The sequence below is a fragment of the Muntiacus reevesi genome, chromosome 6 (assembly GCF_963930625.1).
Source record: "Muntiacus reevesi chromosome 6, mMunRee1.1, whole genome shotgun sequence".
NCBI classification, from domain to species: domain Eukaryota; kingdom Metazoa; phylum Chordata; class Mammalia; order Artiodactyla; family Cervidae; genus Muntiacus; species Muntiacus reevesi.
In genome coordinates this window covers 60,346,263-60,363,111 of record NC_089254.1, presented here as the reverse complement: position 1 = coordinate 60,363,111, position 16,849 = coordinate 60,346,263, and the positions used below count along the sequence as shown (strand labels likewise).

Genomic DNA, 16,849 nt, shown 5'->3' with positions numbered 1-16,849 from the left:
CCAAAGAAGAATATGTTTTACTTTTTTGGGAAAGAGAATTTTGCATTTGGCAGCATTGGATAGTTCAAGTGGCCCCACTTAAACTCTTCTGCATGAGAATATCTTTTTTTCTATCCTCCTGTCTTATGTCTTTAAGACAGGATTCAGATTTGAGGTCTTTTGAAAATCCATTTGAGGTAGGTCATGAAGGACTTGACTTTTTATTCAGCAGGAGGTGGCAATCTTAGCACATTGACTTCTAATTAAAGCCAGAACCCAGTGTTTCACTAGGGGATTTATTATTACTTTTAAGCGATGAATATTTTGAACTTGGAAATGGAGTTTTCTCTTATAAACCTTGGCGTGCATTTGGGCCTGAGGATTTTAAAAAGCTGTTGATTGCTACTGTGCATTGAAAAGGTTAAAAATCATCATTTTAACAGTTAGTTTTGTGGCATTCTCTTTCATTATAATGCATATTTTATGGATTTTATAAAGGTACATTAAAATGCATCTGCTTCTGTTGGAATGATATTAAATCAAGTTCTTGGCTTCAATGGCAACTGTTTTGTCCTTTATAAAATTGATTGGACTTTTAAAGTTATACACATAACTGAAAATGGAAATATTTGTGCATTGGCATATATATACAAAGTAACTCAGACTGTGTGTGCATATACAGGAAGTGAAATAGAAAAGTGGAGGTGGTTACCTGGGTACTTCAGATTCCTAACCAACTTTATTGGAAATACTTGGCTATTTTCTCATTTTATATAAACAGTTTCTTTTACTTTTCACTGTACTTTGTGTGACTAGAAACTGTATGATCAATTATTTATTCTTGAACGTTGGATATATAGCTCTTTTTTGTGAGTAATAAAATGGCTTTAAGGAATATTTTTCTATATTACTCTATTGCTATTTAGTTGATTATACATTAAAAAATTAAATGAAGAAAATACAATTACACAGTGGGTTATTATGAAATTTGATGACTAATTGTTAACTATTGACCATTGTATATTCTTTTTTTTTTTTTTTTTTTTTTGCTGGGTACCAAATTACTTTATTTGAAGGAATGGTACTAAAGAAAGAACTTAAGTAGATGTTTTGTTACAACTTAATAGAAAAGGTGAAGGTAACCCAAATATGCATGCACTGCCTTGGTGACCAGAGGAGTCACCCCTGTGGCTGTGGGAAGCCAGCCTGAGGCTTAGCTCTCACTGTGTCCCAGGGTGTGCTTGTCAAAGAGGTACTCTGCCATGCCAGATCCAGGGGCCCCCATCTTGCGAAGGTTGGTTACGTGGTCACCCAATTCTTTGATGGCTTCCACCTGCTCATTCAGGTAATGAGTCTCAATGAAATCACACAGATGGGGATCATTTTTTTCAGTGGCCAGTTTGTGCAGTTCCAGTAGTGATTGATTCACACTTCTTTCCAAGCACAGCGCACATTCCATTGCATTCAGCCCATTCTCCCAGTCATCACGGTCTGGTTTCTTGATATCCTGAAGGAAGATTCGGCCGCCTCGCTGGTTCTGCAGTTTCATTAGTCTCTCAGCATGTTCCCTCTCCTCATGAGATTGGTGAAGAAAGTACTTGGCAAAGTTCTTCAAAGCCACATCATCGCGGTCAAAATAGTAGGACATGGACAGGTACACATAGGAGGCGTAGAGCTCCGGGTTGATCTGGCGGTTGATGGCGGCCTCCGAGTCCTGGTGGTAGTTCTGGCGCACCTGCGAGGGGGATGCGGTCGTCATGGCGGGCGGATGAGAAGGGGCGGTGGCGGCGGCGGCGACGGCTGCGCTGCGCTGGAGCGGCGGCGGGGACCTTGGGCCGGTCGGAGGGTGTTGTCAAGTGGTGACGAGGGCTGGCTCTGAGTAGCCTGCCGGGGCTGGGGGGGGGGACGAGCAGCCGGGTTCCGTTCAAGCACTGTTGAAGCAGGAAACCGCGGCGACTCTCCGCGAAGACTGTCTGTATATTCTTTTATATACACATGTGTACTTTAGACACCTGGAGGAGAGCACGACAGCCCACTCCAGTATTCTTGCCTGGGGAGTCTCGTGGACAGAGGAGCCCAGCAGGCTGCAAACCATAGGGTCAACACAGAGTCGGACACAACCGAAGTAATTTAGTATGTACGCACACACCTACTTTAAACAAAATGGGTAACACAGTTCATTCCTGACCACTTTGCCCTATAAATTGTGACTACATGTCAGTGAAAAAAATGTCATATTCAATAAATGTAAATCTACTTCATCATTTTTAATGGCATAGAATTTGTGTTCTATGCATACATATAAGTTGACTGTTGAACAACATGAGTTTGAACTATATGGGTCCACTTATACATAGTTTTTTTTTTCAATGAATACATACTGTAGTACCACATGATTCTTGATTGGTTAAATCTACTCATGTAGAACCATAGATATTGAAGATTGATTTTAAAGTTATATTAAGAGTTTAGACTATGTGGAGGGTCAGTGCCCCAACCCCTGTTTTGTCCAAGGGCCAACTGTACATCGTAATTAATTTCTGTTATTATATACACTCATTAATGCTTTTAATACTTTTCTTTTTATAAATTACTGAATGTATTGGTGATTCTTTATATGTTTGTTAAAAACATAAAACAAACACATCTTTATTTTTTAAAAAAGAATAAAAATGGAAAGCCTCTCTCTTAAAAATTTCTTTGCTATGGAATTCAAAGCAAATTTGGAATTTTTTGAAATTCCTATGGAATTTCATTCTTCTCTAGGTAAATAGCTTGATGAACAACCTTGCACTTGCATACATTATTCAACACTTTTATAAACATCTTCTGTTTTATTTTATGTCAGTGGATTACTATCAGTTCAGTTCAGTTCAGTCGCTCAGTCGTGTCCGACTTTTTGTGACCCCATGAACTGCAGTATGCCAGGCCTCCCTGTCCATCACCAACTCCTGGACTTCACCCAAACCCATGTCCATTGTGTTGGTGATGCCATCCAACCATCTCATCCTCTGTTGTCCCCTTCTCCTCCTGCCTGCAATCTTTCCCAACATCAGAGTCTTTCAAATGAATCAGCTCTCCGCATCAGGTGGCCAAAGTATTGGAGTTTCAGCTCAACATCAGTCCTTCCAATGAACACCCAGGACTGATTTCTTTAGGATGGATCTCCTTGCAATCCAAGGGACTCTGAAGAGTCTTATCCAACACCACAGTTCAAAAGCATCAATTCTGCTCTCAGCTTTCTTTATCGTCCAGCTCTCACATTCATACATGACTACTGGAAAAGCCATAGCCTTGACTAGAGGACCTTTGTTGGCAAAGTAATGTCTCTGCTTTTTAATATGTTGTCTAGGTTAGTCATAACTTTCCTTCCAAGGAGCAAGCGTCTTTTAATTTATGGCTACAGTCACCATCCGCTATGATTTTGGAGCCCAGAAAAATAAAGTCAGCCACTGTTTCCACTGTTTCCCCATCTATTTGCTACTATATATTCATCTATAACTTGCTTCTTACATTTACATGGATATCTTTTCATGTCCAAACATATAGACTTACCTTGTTCTTGTATAGGCTTCCTAGAATTCTGTCTATGGATATTTCATGATTTATTTAGCTGTGGAGATTGCTTCCAAAATATACTATCATGGACAATCTCTTTTGCATTGGCTCACTCTGCTTTGATATACAGGCTCAGAGTAAAACTCACAGGTGGCTATTCCATTGGACTGACTATGGCAAGTATTTTATTATTTATATTTTATTACACTTAGGAGTACAGTTGTATTTGTTGATCTTATAATGGAGGATAGAGGCAGTTGGCTAAAAATTCTAGAAAATTTGCAGTTTGCTCATTTTATAGTTGGTAGAAACAGAGCTTCTCTAGAAGTTGTATTAATTACTTCATGAGGACATGAATACATGTTCCCTCTGTTCTCTCCTCACTTTCTGCCCCACCCCCCACGCCGTTGTTTTTAAGGGTAGAGAAGTATTTCATGTACAGAGGGCATTCTTCTCTTTCATGAAATAAGTATAGCCTAGTGAGGAATAGTTGCTTTTTGTCTACTTCTAGAAAGAAGACCATAAATCAGCAATTTTAAAATTTAGGTCATTATTTTACCAAAAGTTTTCTAACACATTTGCTTTCTCGCCAAGGTTCAATTTATATATTTGGTAATGTGATTTTTTAAAATCCCATTGCTTGAAGTTTTATCTTTAAACCCCACTGCAGAGCCAATCACTGGTGGGGCCTGAGCTTCAGGAATGGTGGGAAGTTTGATGGATACCTGCCCCTTCCGTTAAAAGAATTTTATTTGTTTTAAGTAACATGTTCATTTTGGAAACTTGGGATGAGGTTTTATGAGATGAGAAACAAAATAATCTCTAGTTGACACTAAGAACTAGTTAATCATTATGACTACTGGTGTATTTTTGTTGTCTTTTTATTTTGCATTTTAGTGCTGTAAAGTCAGATTCATATTGTATTTACTCTTTTAAGTTCTTTTTCTCACTTAATGATATCAGAAACATTTACCAAATCAACAAACATTCTACTGCAATATAATTCTAAATGATTATAGAGAATTCTCTGCTTTACCACTGTTAGTGGAATTATTGTTATTATTTTGCTTTGAAGAATACTATGGACATTGTAAAACTTGTATGGAACCACAGAAGACTTCAAGTAGTCAAAGCAATCTTGAGAAAAAATGAACAAAGCTGGAGGAATTATATTTCCTAATTTTAAATTATATTAGAAACTTATAGTAATCAAAACAATATGGTATTCCATAGATCTTAGAACAGAGCAGAGAGCTGAGAAATTAATTCATGAATTGATTTATGACAAAAGAATCAAGTATATGCAGGGGGGGGGAAGGATAATCTCTTCAGTAATAGTGCTGGAAAAACTGGATTGACACATCCAAAAGAATGAAGCTGAACCCCTTACACTATACACACAAATCAACTCCAGATGGATGAAAGACTTAAACATAAGACCTGAAACCATAAAACACCTAGAAGAAAATGTGGAGAGCAAGCTTCTTGACATTGATCATAGCAATGATTTTTTTTTTTTTATTTGACACCGAAAGCAAAGGCAACAAGGGGAACATAAACACATGGTACATAGCAGTGTATGAGTTTAAGGTTTACAGCATCAGTATTCTCACTGACTGACTTATATTGTGAAATGATTACTGTAGCAAGTTTAGTTAATACCCCATCATATGATACAAAAAAAGAAGGAAAAATATTTTTTTTCCTTGTGATAAGAATTCTTAGAATCTGCTCTCTGGACAAACTTTCAACTATTATGTCAATAAAACTGAAGAGAATGAAAAGAGAACATTTTTTTAGCACCACAAAAAAAGAGAAATAGAAATGCTAGAAATTTTATAGTCACAGAAAAGTTGTGCTGTGCTTGGTCGCTCAGTCGACTCTTTATGACCCCATGGACTGTAGCCTACCAGGCACCTCTGTCCGTGGGATTCTCCAGGCAGGAATACTGGAGTGGGTTGCCATGCCCTCCTCCAGTGGATTTTCCCAACCCAGGGATCAAACCCAGGTCTCCCGCATTGCAGGCGAACTCTTTACCATCTGAGCCACCAGGAAAGCCCAGGAATACTTGAGTGGGTAGTCTGTCCCTTCTTCAGGGGCTCTTCCTGACCCAGGAATTGAACCAGGGTCTCCTGCATTGCAGGCGGATTCTTTATACCAGCTGAGGTACCTGATGATCAAACTTGAGTAGCAGGGAGTCGCTAGCATACATTTTTCTGAGAAAGTGATGACCATTCAGATTTGTTATTTCTATTATATTTTTGGATAAGTTCTTTGGAAAGAAAAGTGAGTGGGGACAAAGGGGGACCTTTTCTTTGACTGTAGCATTATAATTATAACAAAAATGTATTCATGTGATTATTTCCAAATTTTAAAATAAATAACCCCTGCTGGAAAAAGTCTCAATCCCCCCCAAAGTGGGATTACATAAAACTAAAAAGCTTCTGTACAGCAAGGGAAACCATTAACCAAATGAAAAGGCAAACTGTGAAATGGGAGGAAGTATTTGTGAATCTTATATCTGATAAAGAATTAATATCCCAAATATGTAAAGACTCATGAAACTTAATATAAAAAAGCAAACAATCTAATTTAAAAATGACTGCCATTTTTAAATGATTGCCATCCCCTGGAGTTGTCATTTCTCACTTCAGGGGATGGAGGGAAATCCTGCCATTTGTGACACCATGGATGGATATTGAGGGCATTATGCTAAGTGAAATAAGCCAAAGACAAAATGCTACATTCACTTATGTGGAATCTATAAAAAAAAAAAAAAGGTTAAAGTCATGGAAACAGTAGAAATTCTGACAGTCACAGAGGTTCAAATACTGGTAATTATGACCATTTTATTTTAAAAATTATCTTATTTTACTTTATTGAGGTATGTATGTATGTGTGTGTGTGTGTGAGTCACTCAGTCACGTCCGACTCTGCGATCCCGTGGACTGTAGCCCTCCAGGCTCCTCTGTCCATGGAATTCTCCAGGCAAGGATGCTGGAATGGATTGCCATTCCCTTCTCCAGGGAATCTTTCCAACCCAGGGATCAAACCCGGATCTCCTGTATTGCAAACAGATTTTTTACCACCTGAGCTACCAGGGAAGCCCTTAGCAAGGTATAATTGACATATAAAATTGTAAGGTATTTAAAGTGTCCATCATGGTGATTTGATATAGTACACATAGTTTAAGGATTCCCTTCATTTAAAACACGTCCATTAACTCACTTTTTTTTTTTTTTTTTGGTGAGAATATCTAAATTCTACTCTCCTAACCAGTTTTAATTATACAGTATTGTGCTATAGAGTGCTATCATCGGCATGTTTTACATTAGCTCCTCAGGCCTTATTCATTTCATAGTTGACAGTTTGGACCCTTTTACCAACCTCTCCCTGTGTCCTCTACCCCCAGTCCCTGGCAGCTCCTTTTCTACTAAAACCCTAAGACTATGGATTTAGTAGTGATGGTTGACCAGGGCTCCCTGAGTTCTACAGGCCTCTGTTATGGGGGTGATGGCCAGTCTTGGTGCTGAGAGGTTCCCTGGGCCCAGCAAAGGGACCACATTTCCCAAGCTCTGAAGACAAGGACTAACACCCCAAATTATGGACTCTTTTTTTTGGTCACTCTACCTTCATTGGTCCAAAAGCTGCCAAGAACAAAGGTGGTATGTCCCGATACCTGGCAAACAAATGCAGTATTGCCTCATGAATTAATTGTTTCTCTGAGGGAATTTGTATTTGGGAAGAAGCTTCTAGAATAAGTTGAGAGGCAGCTGCCCTTCTATGAGATTGGAGAGATTTCATGAAAGAATCTGGATGTCAAGCAGGAGGCAGTGGTTCACAGGAAGTGGTGGCTGAGATTACTAGGAAGCTGGAGAAACAGGAGGAGAAACTCTTGAAGAAGGAAAAGAAACACCTGGCTGCAATTTCCCTGATATCTTCAGAAAACAGCAGTAGTTTTTCAAAGGGATGTGAGGAAACAAGTGGAAGACCCATGGAGAAGAAGAGGCAAAAGCCCCAGGAAGCTCCTCAGGAGAATGGAGGAGAAGACCTATCTGTCTCCTTCTCCAAACCGTAGAAAAAGAAATCTTTTTCCCAAGGAGGAACTGGTGATCTTGAAGAGATCTTGAAGATGTGATTTTTAAGAGAGAGCTGGCAGTAGAAGTCTTCTCATGATTAGAAAACCTTTGCTCAAAGATGAGCCAACTGGTTAGTGACTCTTAAGAGTCAGGGAACAGGAGTGTCCCCAGGAAACAGAGGCAATTCTCTTCCAAGGAGAAGCCACTCAGCAGTGGACCCGAAGAGACAGCTGCCAGCAAGAGCAGTGGCTCCAAGAAAAAGAAAGCTCCGAAAGCCAGCCCAGGAAAATCAGAGCGGACATTTCCCCAGTGGGACATGAATTGCAGAGGTATTTCCCAATCCATCCCCTATAGCCCAATAAAAATAAAAACACATGAAAAAAACCTAAGGCTAGACACTTGAGACCAAAAGCTTTTGACACACGTTGTAAATTATTTTTTGTTGAGAGAGATGGCCCAAATGTACAGCTTTTCTCCGCTATGTGTAATATCTGTGCCAATGTCAGAAATTGTCATTTTTTTAGCAGTTCAAAATCTCCATTTAATGGGCAAAACTGATGTGTGATATTTTCTTAATTTAAAAATAGTAGCAAAAAAAAAAAATTCATTGGGCCATTGCTAGGTGCTCCCTCCTAAGACTATGCTAAGGATTTAACCTTAAGTTTCTCATTTAATTCTCAAAGCAACCCTATAAATTAGGTAATTATTTTCATTTCAGGCACAAGAAAATTTAGGCTTGATAAGATTAAGCAGTTTGCCCAAGGTTGTGTCTTGTGAATGATAGATTTTTAACTTTATTCACTTACTTAATGGTACAAATACTTCAGCTTTTTTCTGATGTTAAATGTTTTGATATTTTTTGTTATGGCTTCTGACCTTTGTATCTTTCTAATGAAGATCTTTCTTACATTGTGATTCTAAAATATTTTCACATCTTTTCTTAACTTTCTGGAATTTGCTTTTAGATATTATATGTAGTAGGGCTCTAATTTAATTTTTTCCCCAAATGTATATCGTGTTGTCCAAGTGTCATTTATGAATATTCTTTGAAATGCTGACTTTCTTATATGCACATTACCCGTTTAGTCATTTATTTGCTCTTAGACTCTACTCCTTTCCCTTGATTTATGTCCATAAATAGTGTGTCTATAAAGAATGCCAATGATTTATTTGTCCATAAATAGTGTATCTATAAAAAATACAAATACTGTCTTAAAAATTAATGTATAATGTGCTTTGATATGTGGGAGGAGTAATCATTCTTTACTGGTCTTGTTTTTAAATATTTATAAGTTGTTTTTTTTTTCACTTTCCTTTCAGGCTTGAAAAACAGTTTATTGAGTTCCATGAAAAAAATCATGCTGGAATTTTGTCTGGCATTGCATCACATCTATAGATTATTTTAATGCATAACTGACATGTTTGTATATTGATTCTTTCCATCCAGGAATATAATATGTCTTATTATTCATTTACTTGTCCTTTTATGTTTTTTAGTAAAAATTTTAGTTTTATCTATGTTGATTGTTTACTTGTTGGTTATATCTCTCCTGCCTCTTTTCTTCCCTCCCTCCATCCTTCTTTCACTTCCTTCTTTCCTTTCACTTATGAGCCAAGCACTGTAGCAACAATATGGTGATAAGTACAGAAGTCTATGTGGGCCTCACTGCTGGCTCAGTGGTAAAGGCAGAAGGCGATGGCGCCCCACTCCAGTGCTCTCGCCTGGAAAATCCCATGGACGGAGGAGCCTGGTAGGCTGCAGTCCATGGGGTCACACAGAGTTGGACACGACTGAAGCGACTTAGCAGCAGCAGCAGCAGTGGTAAAGAATCCACCTACCAATGCAGGAGGTGCGGGTTTGATTCCTGGTCTGAGAAGATCCCCTGGAGAAGGAAATGGCAACCTACCCTAATATTCTTGCCTGGAAAACCCCATGGACAGAGGAGCCTAGTGGGCTACAGTCCATGGGGTCACAAAGAGTTGGACATGACTGAATGACTTCACTTTCTTTTTTTTTTGGGAGGAGATGGGAGAAAGTCTAGGAATTCAATGTTATGTTGACAGTTATTTTTCCTGCTCCACAAAAGAATATTCTGCTCTGTTCTGGCAAACACTGATGTTAAAAAGTCATCTCTTAGTCTAGCTATTTTTCTTTTGCTAGTTAATCAGTCTTTTCTCTATTGCTTTAAAAAATTCCTTTTGTCTTTGGTGTTCTGCAGTTTCTCTGTCAGGCATCTAAGGGAGGATTTATTTTTACTTATCCTATTTGCAATTTATTTGGCTTAAACCTGAATCTTAGGATTGATGCTTTTCAACAATTCTGGAAAATCTTCAGCTGTTATTTCTTTGAATATTGCCTCTTTCATATTCTCTCCATTGTCTCATAATGAAAATCCAGTTAGATACATTAGACCATCTTACGTTACTGTTCATGTCTCTCTCTCTCTCTCTCTCGTTTTGTTTTTTTGATAATTTTATTATTTTTCACTGTGCTGGGTGTAGTAATTTTATTCTTTGTTGATAATTTCAGTGAATGAAGTCTTCGTAGTTCTGATTCTGCTTTCTAGTATTTTTGCTGTCTCTTGCTCATATTGCCTCCTGTTCCTTGTACATTGGGATTTTTTTGCCTGTGAAGTCATATTCTTGAAACTCTATCCATGGGAATGATTGGTGTGTTCCTTCAAAGATTTGAGTTTTCTTTTGTCAGCGGCTTGGTGGTACTTCTCACTCAGGATCACTTTATACTGACTTCACAGATTGAGGCTTCTTGGGCAAGTCAGTAGAGTGAATTTGGTCAGAAAACCCACATTAAAATCAGCTTGAGGTTTGTGAATTCTTAGGAGACAATGTTTTGCTTCATCTTGTTCCAAGTTTTGAGATATGCATTTTGCTTTCTCTTGGGCATGTGTGTGTGTGTGGGGGGGGGTATGGGTGGGTGGGGTGATGCTATTTCTAAGTTCTCCTTACTGTAAGAGCCTTTTGTGGTCTTAGCTTTATACTAGGGGGAGAAAGATAATACACAGGCTCAATTGGATTTCCTACATAGAGTGGGGCCCACTGTTTCTTCTTTACCATATGACATTTTGAGACTGTGAAAACTGATGCTGAGGGTATATGGTTTAGGAGAATGCCCCAGGGGCTCTGTTTACCTTTATGGTTCTCACTTTCACTTAGTGTTTGGCTCCTGAATTTTATTTACTGTTTTTAAGGGGAGGCAGCATATTGATATATGCAAAAATACTGCTTTTTACAAACATTTTGCTCAGTAATTTTATTGAGAGAATGAGGGCTTTATGTCCTGTTCTCATCTACTTATTTTATAATTTGTTTAGTTTTATTTACCTCTTCAAGCAATCCTTTTAGAAATAAGACAAGAATAAATAAATTACAGTGAGGAGTTCACCAAGAGGCTATATCAAGTTTTGTCTGCCCAAGTGAAATCTTTGACATTTTATATTTATCAGCATGTGCATGTGTGTTTGCTCAGTTGTGTCTGACTCTTTGTGACCTCATGGACTGTAACCCGCCAGGCTCCTCTGTCCATGGAATTTTCCAGGCAAGAATACTGGAGCGGGTTGCCATTTCTTACTCCAGGGGCTTTTCCTGACCCAGGGATTGAACCTGAGTCTCTTGAGTCTCCTGCATTGGCAGATTCTTTACCACTGTGCCACCTGGGAAGCCCTATTTATAAGCACACTGAATGTATTTGTGATGTTCGGCTATGTTAAATTTGAAATCAGAAAAGAATTTGGGGATTACGCCATTGGAGTATCTATTTTATGCATAGTTTTCCTTGGAGAAGCAGTCTAAGGATTAGGCTTGAATTCTGGCTTGGCTGCGTACCGGTTGTGTGTCCTTAACAAACCATCAAACCTTCCTGAGCCTTAGGTCTCTCTGCAGTTGAATGAGAACGATAGGTCTTGATCTTCCCAAGTTACAGAATAGTTGCTAGAGAGGGATGTGTTAATAATATATGGGCCAGTGCTTGTAACCTGCTATTGTTAATTTTGAATTCTTTGATTTACTTCTATTAATCTCATGAGATTTCTATGAGAGAAGGTTGTCACTGCGTTCAGAAATTGTTACCTTTGTTCTATGCAATCTCTTGAAACCCACCTCAGTTCTTAATTTCCTCTTTGCATGACATTCTAGCTCAGTTAACCCTTAGAGCATAGAGTAGACACCAAGAAATTTGAAAGCCAGTTTAGAAAGATCTATTGAATACATATGGAGTGTTGCCTAGTTACACATGTCTTTCACATTTGTGCCAGATGGAGATATATTTCAGTGTTTTAGGATATAAAGTAAAACTAGTCTTTGATAGAGAATAGTAAACGCCCATGTGATATCCTGTTAGTGGCAAAATTTTTGAAAAGTTGATAGCCATTTGATAGGATTAGATTCTTTGTCTATTTGTCAGCAGAGGGAGCCTTTGCCTCACTTTTTGATTCCAGAAACCCGATAGTGTAAGTTTGTAAAGAACCAACATATTATGGAAAATGATTGTTTCCTTGTCTAACCTAGATCTCAATAGGTTTTAAACCAGTTTTTCCTTTCTTCTTATAAAGCGAAAGCTTTTTGTGTTTGTTTTCTGAGGTGTTTTTTTTTTTTATTACTAGTGGTATATATGTGCTAATATGGGGAGTTCTTTAAAAGTGGTTCATGCTGGAATAAGCTAATGGCTCTCAAATGCTATTCCCCATTAAAGTTTTAAATGGTCTTAGGGTAATGAAGAAAAATTAAATAATGTAGTAAATTTTTCATAAAACTAAAATTTGTTCAACTAAAGGGCTATACTTAGTACTGACATTTTCTACTTCGTACTTATTTATTTTACAGTGTCTATATGGATAGTGTTTATGATGATAGTCCTTATTTATTTATTTATTTTAAATCTCCTTATCAGGGCAGCTTACAACCTATGATATTCCCTAGTAGTTTCTGGAATTTTATACATCAGTGAAGTTCAAGAGCCTGGGATCACTGCTTTAGCAAGGACTTTAGCAAATAAAGATTGGAACTTCTGAACTGAACCATTTCCAACATCCTGGTTACTTTTGGTTCTAACTTTGCCCTGAGATGTTTACTTCCCTTTTACACTTAAGGAGAGAGACTTAATGACTAAACTGCTGTATCTGATATTAAAAATATAAGTGTAGGTACTAGGGATAGTTGGTTTATTTTTTTTTTAAGTGTGCTAAATTTGGAATTAAGATTGACATGCATTCCGAACATGTTCCAAGTCCTAAACTGGGTAGTTTGCATATGTTCCCTTCTTTAGTCTTTACAGCAACTCAGTGGGGTATAGAGATTGTGATAAGGTTTATTTTGCATGTGAAGAAACAGAGAAATTAAAGTAGCCAAAGTTGCATATCTAGAATGTGTCAGAGCAGGGTTTAGAACATGACCATGTGGTCTTTTTGATTCAAAATCACTGCTTTTTCCACTGTGTCTTTTCCACTGCTTTGTATTATATTTGTTACTTTCCCCATGTTTACTCAGTTTATTCTTTTATGATATGCCATCCTGATCTAAGAACAAGAAATACTCCAAGAGTATCCTATTTAATGGGGCTTCCCAGGTGGCTCAGATGGTAAAGAATCTACCTGCAACTCAGGAGACCTGGGCTGGATCTCTGGGTCAGGAAGATCCCCTGGAGGAGGGCATGGCAACCCACTCCAGTATTCTTGCCCTCCTGGAGAATCCCCATGGACAGAGGAGCCTGGCAGGCTACAGTCCATGGGGCTGCAGTGTTGGACATGGCTGAGTGGCTAAGCAGCAGCGGCAGCGGTGCAGGTGGCTCAGTGGTAAAGAATCCGCTTGTGATGCAGGAGACTCGAGTTTGGTCCCTGGGTTGGGAAGATTCCTTGAAGAAGGAAATGGCAACCTGCTCTTGTATTGTTGCCTGGGAAATCCTATGGACAGAGGAGACTGGTGGGCTACAGTCCATGAGGTCACAAAGAGTCAGACATGACTGAATGAGCAAGCATGCATCCTATTTAGTACTTTTTTTGGGGAGTACTTTTCCTATGGTAATGATTGTTGTTTCATATTACCCAGAGAAAGACTTTGTACTCAGTGCTCCAATAATTACTAAAGCTTTTAGGCTTAATCTGTGTATGGTTTTGAAGTTAGAGTTTTATAAAATACTGATGGATTTAAAGATCATTCTATTTCTTTTGTATTCTCTCTGGCCTGCCACAGTTTATTCTTTACAGTTAAGTGATTTCCCTTCTCATGCATATATTTTCCTTTTGCTGTCCTCCCCCACCCCACCTTTATCTCCTGTGTCTTTCTGTTAAGCTTTTATCTTTCTTAAAAGCAGTGTTATCCTTAATCTTTTCCCCTTCTGCTTAGTATTTCCTAGTATCTCTAACATTGCGCATATACTGAATACTTTGTCTTTTGGCATAATACTAAGCCCTGAAATAATTTAGAATTTTAATTTCTTAAGTGTCATGTGTTAAAACTAATTGTTTCAGGGCCTTTTTCATACCACATTTACTTTGCTGCTGTTCATTCATTCAACAAATGTTTTTTGACTTCTGCTATGTACTGGGGACTATTTGGGGTAGAAAGGTGTGGTGAATAAAGTATAATGCCAGATCTCGTGGGGCTTTAGTGTGAATATGATAATATTGTCAAATACCTTGACCTACTTGATGGTCATTAGCATCCTATGTCTAGTGCTACAGTTTGACATGGTTTTCTACTTTCCTGAGGATTCAGTTGACTTCAACAGGTGTTTTTGGAGTACCGACTTATAAGGGACTATAATCAATACTGTGAGCTAGACAATGAAAACAAAATGGACTTGCCTTCAAGGCTTTTATTATTTATTTATGGAAGTTGAGGAGGGGAGAGAGATATGCCAAATTTAGCTGTATTGCCAGGAAAAAGTATTGTCAGTACTAATAGGCAGTGATGCAGAATGTACTAAGAAAGAAAAGAGGGAGAATGGATTATTTATGCCTGAAGGGGACTGGAGAAAGTTTCAAAGTGGTGATGTTGGATCCTGGGGATGGAGGACATCTAGAAGGATTTTATGAGGTTAAGATGGGGGAATGGTACTTGAGGTGCATTGAACTTAGAGTAACAAATACATAAGGGCCTTTGGACAAACTTATGTTACCTGAGAACCCCATGTTACCTGAAGTATTTGGTGGTTGGGATTGGATGAGAGGGAGTAGTTAGAGTTCATTTAGCAGATACATTGAAGAGTTCTTTGGATATCCTACTTATTAATTTCTACTTATTTATGAAGATACTGGTGTACTTTTGAATTTTTTGAGTTGGTTGATAACATGCTTGCATCTGTATATTAAGATGATTACTTTGGTGTATTTGTTTTTATGACTTTTATTCAAGATATGATATTTTAACTGCTTCTTTTAGGAGAATCCAAGGGCATTTAATAGACCAAACAGTGGCTAACTGGCACATCGAACCTTGTGATAAGAATTGACACTTCAGGAAATTTAAAGTCCTTGTTGTCAGTATCCTCAATTCATTTTGATTTGCCTTTTAAATTGTATGAGTTTAGGTAAAGTTGAACCTCAGCTAAGAATCTCCTGGCATTATTTTTTTCACAACCTAATTTAATTGGCTATAATGAATTCAGGGATGTAGACTTTTAATATATACTGATGATTTTAGAATTGAGAGTTAACAATATACAAAAAGCCAATATTTAGCTTTTGGAGTTATGTCTTTATGGGACTGATAGTATTTGCAAATAAAGAAGTATTTATACAAAATACTTAAATTTTTTTCTCTTTTAGAATATTTTTGGGGCAAGAGTTTTTCTGGATTTCTTATCATGGCTAGTTATTACTTGAGAAATTTATCTCACTTTCAAACCAGTTACTTAAAAAAATAGATCCCCAACCCTCACTGTTTAAGAATTTTCCTTTTGGATGAGACAGAAGACAGGAATGCTAATAAATAATGGGCTTTGCTGTATGATATCATCTATCTTGTCTTTCTTATGTCATCCTGCAAAAAACATCAATAAGAGAGAGGCAGGGTGGGGTTCAGGGAAGAATTTGTGTGTTGGGGGAGGGAGCAGAGGTAGGGACAGCTCATTGACAGAGGGGGCTTTCAGACACACTCATAATGTACTGCTTTAGAGATTTCAATAGTGACCATGTTAGAGAAGTTGCCGTTTTGAGGAAAGTAAGCTTAAAATAGACAGAAAATCATGTAGGATAGACAAAAACGCACACAGACCTAGGTTTTGAGAGATTTTCCATAGTTCTTGAAGTCTTAAAAAACCCTTTGCTTTGGCAGAAAGGGTGAATTTCTGATTTGGTGTGTGCTCCTTCCCACATTAAATTTTATCCTTTTTAGTCTGAAGGGTTTTTTCCCTCCCAATTTGAAATTATTCACATAATTTCGTCTGTAAGAAACTAGTAATCCAGTAACATTAATTACTTAACATTTATTGAATGCTTACCAGATACCAGCTAGTATGGTTTTTTTTTTTATATTTTGTCCTGACTATAGCATCATACAATCTTCTCCTATACGCTGCTTTGCAGACGAGGAAACCTGCTTTCCGGGCTAAAATAAGTTTGTGGCAAATCTGGGCTTCGGTTGTGGCTTTGCCATCAGTTCTGATGAGAATGCCTGCCATCTTCATCAGCAGTGTCTCTCACCACTCAACACCCTCCCTCAGTGTTTACTGATCTTATTCCTCTTTAAACATGGCTCTCTTTTAATCTAGTAATCCAAGATTCTGAATGGTGTGCTTTCTGCTTTTGCTTTCCTGAATGTCTGGCAAACTCTTTCTCAGCCTGCAAAACCCAAGTGTTATTTCTGTTCTGAAGCTTTTCTTAATTTTTCCAGATACTGTTAATCATACTTCCGTACATAAGTTTTTAAATTATTTTAATATGCCTCTGTTCTCACATTGTTAGAACTCCCATATTCTGAGAGTAGCAACCGTCTCTCCTAGCACATGCTAGGTACAGTGAATGTTTGTGGAATTTGTTGAATGAATGTGAATTCTGGAGAGTATTATCAAACCTTTCATGATCATTGCATCTGACAATGTAATTCACCCAATATTTTGTGGATGCAAGTGATAATATAATGTTTAGGACCGCCTTTTAAACTCTAACACTGCATTCGTATTGAATCTGTCACATGTAATGCTAATTTAATGAATGGTCGTAATTTCTTTATAATATGTTATTAACCTTGTTGACAGTTTGGGGGGGAAATTGTGATAA

At 37.9% G+C, this 16,849-nt stretch overlaps 1 protein-coding gene, 1 non-coding gene and 1 pseudogene across 5 annotated transcripts in view; 2 read left to right on the top strand and 1 right to left on the bottom strand.

Moving 5' to 3' along the window:
- The window catches only part of BBS9 (Bardet-Biedl syndrome 9), a 440,246-nt gene that overhangs the window by 84,321 nt on the left and 339,076 nt on the right, over window positions 1–16,849 (top strand). The gene's annotated exons all lie outside the window — the stretch shown is intronic.
- Window positions 1,037–1,947, bottom strand: LOC136170500 (ferritin heavy chain pseudogene; annotated as a pseudogene).
- LOC136171302 (small nucleolar RNA SNORD86) lies at window positions 6,990–7,076 on the top strand. The gene has a single exon (XR_010663842.1). It is a non-coding gene; the product is annotated as a small nucleolar RNA SNORD86 (small nucleolar RNA).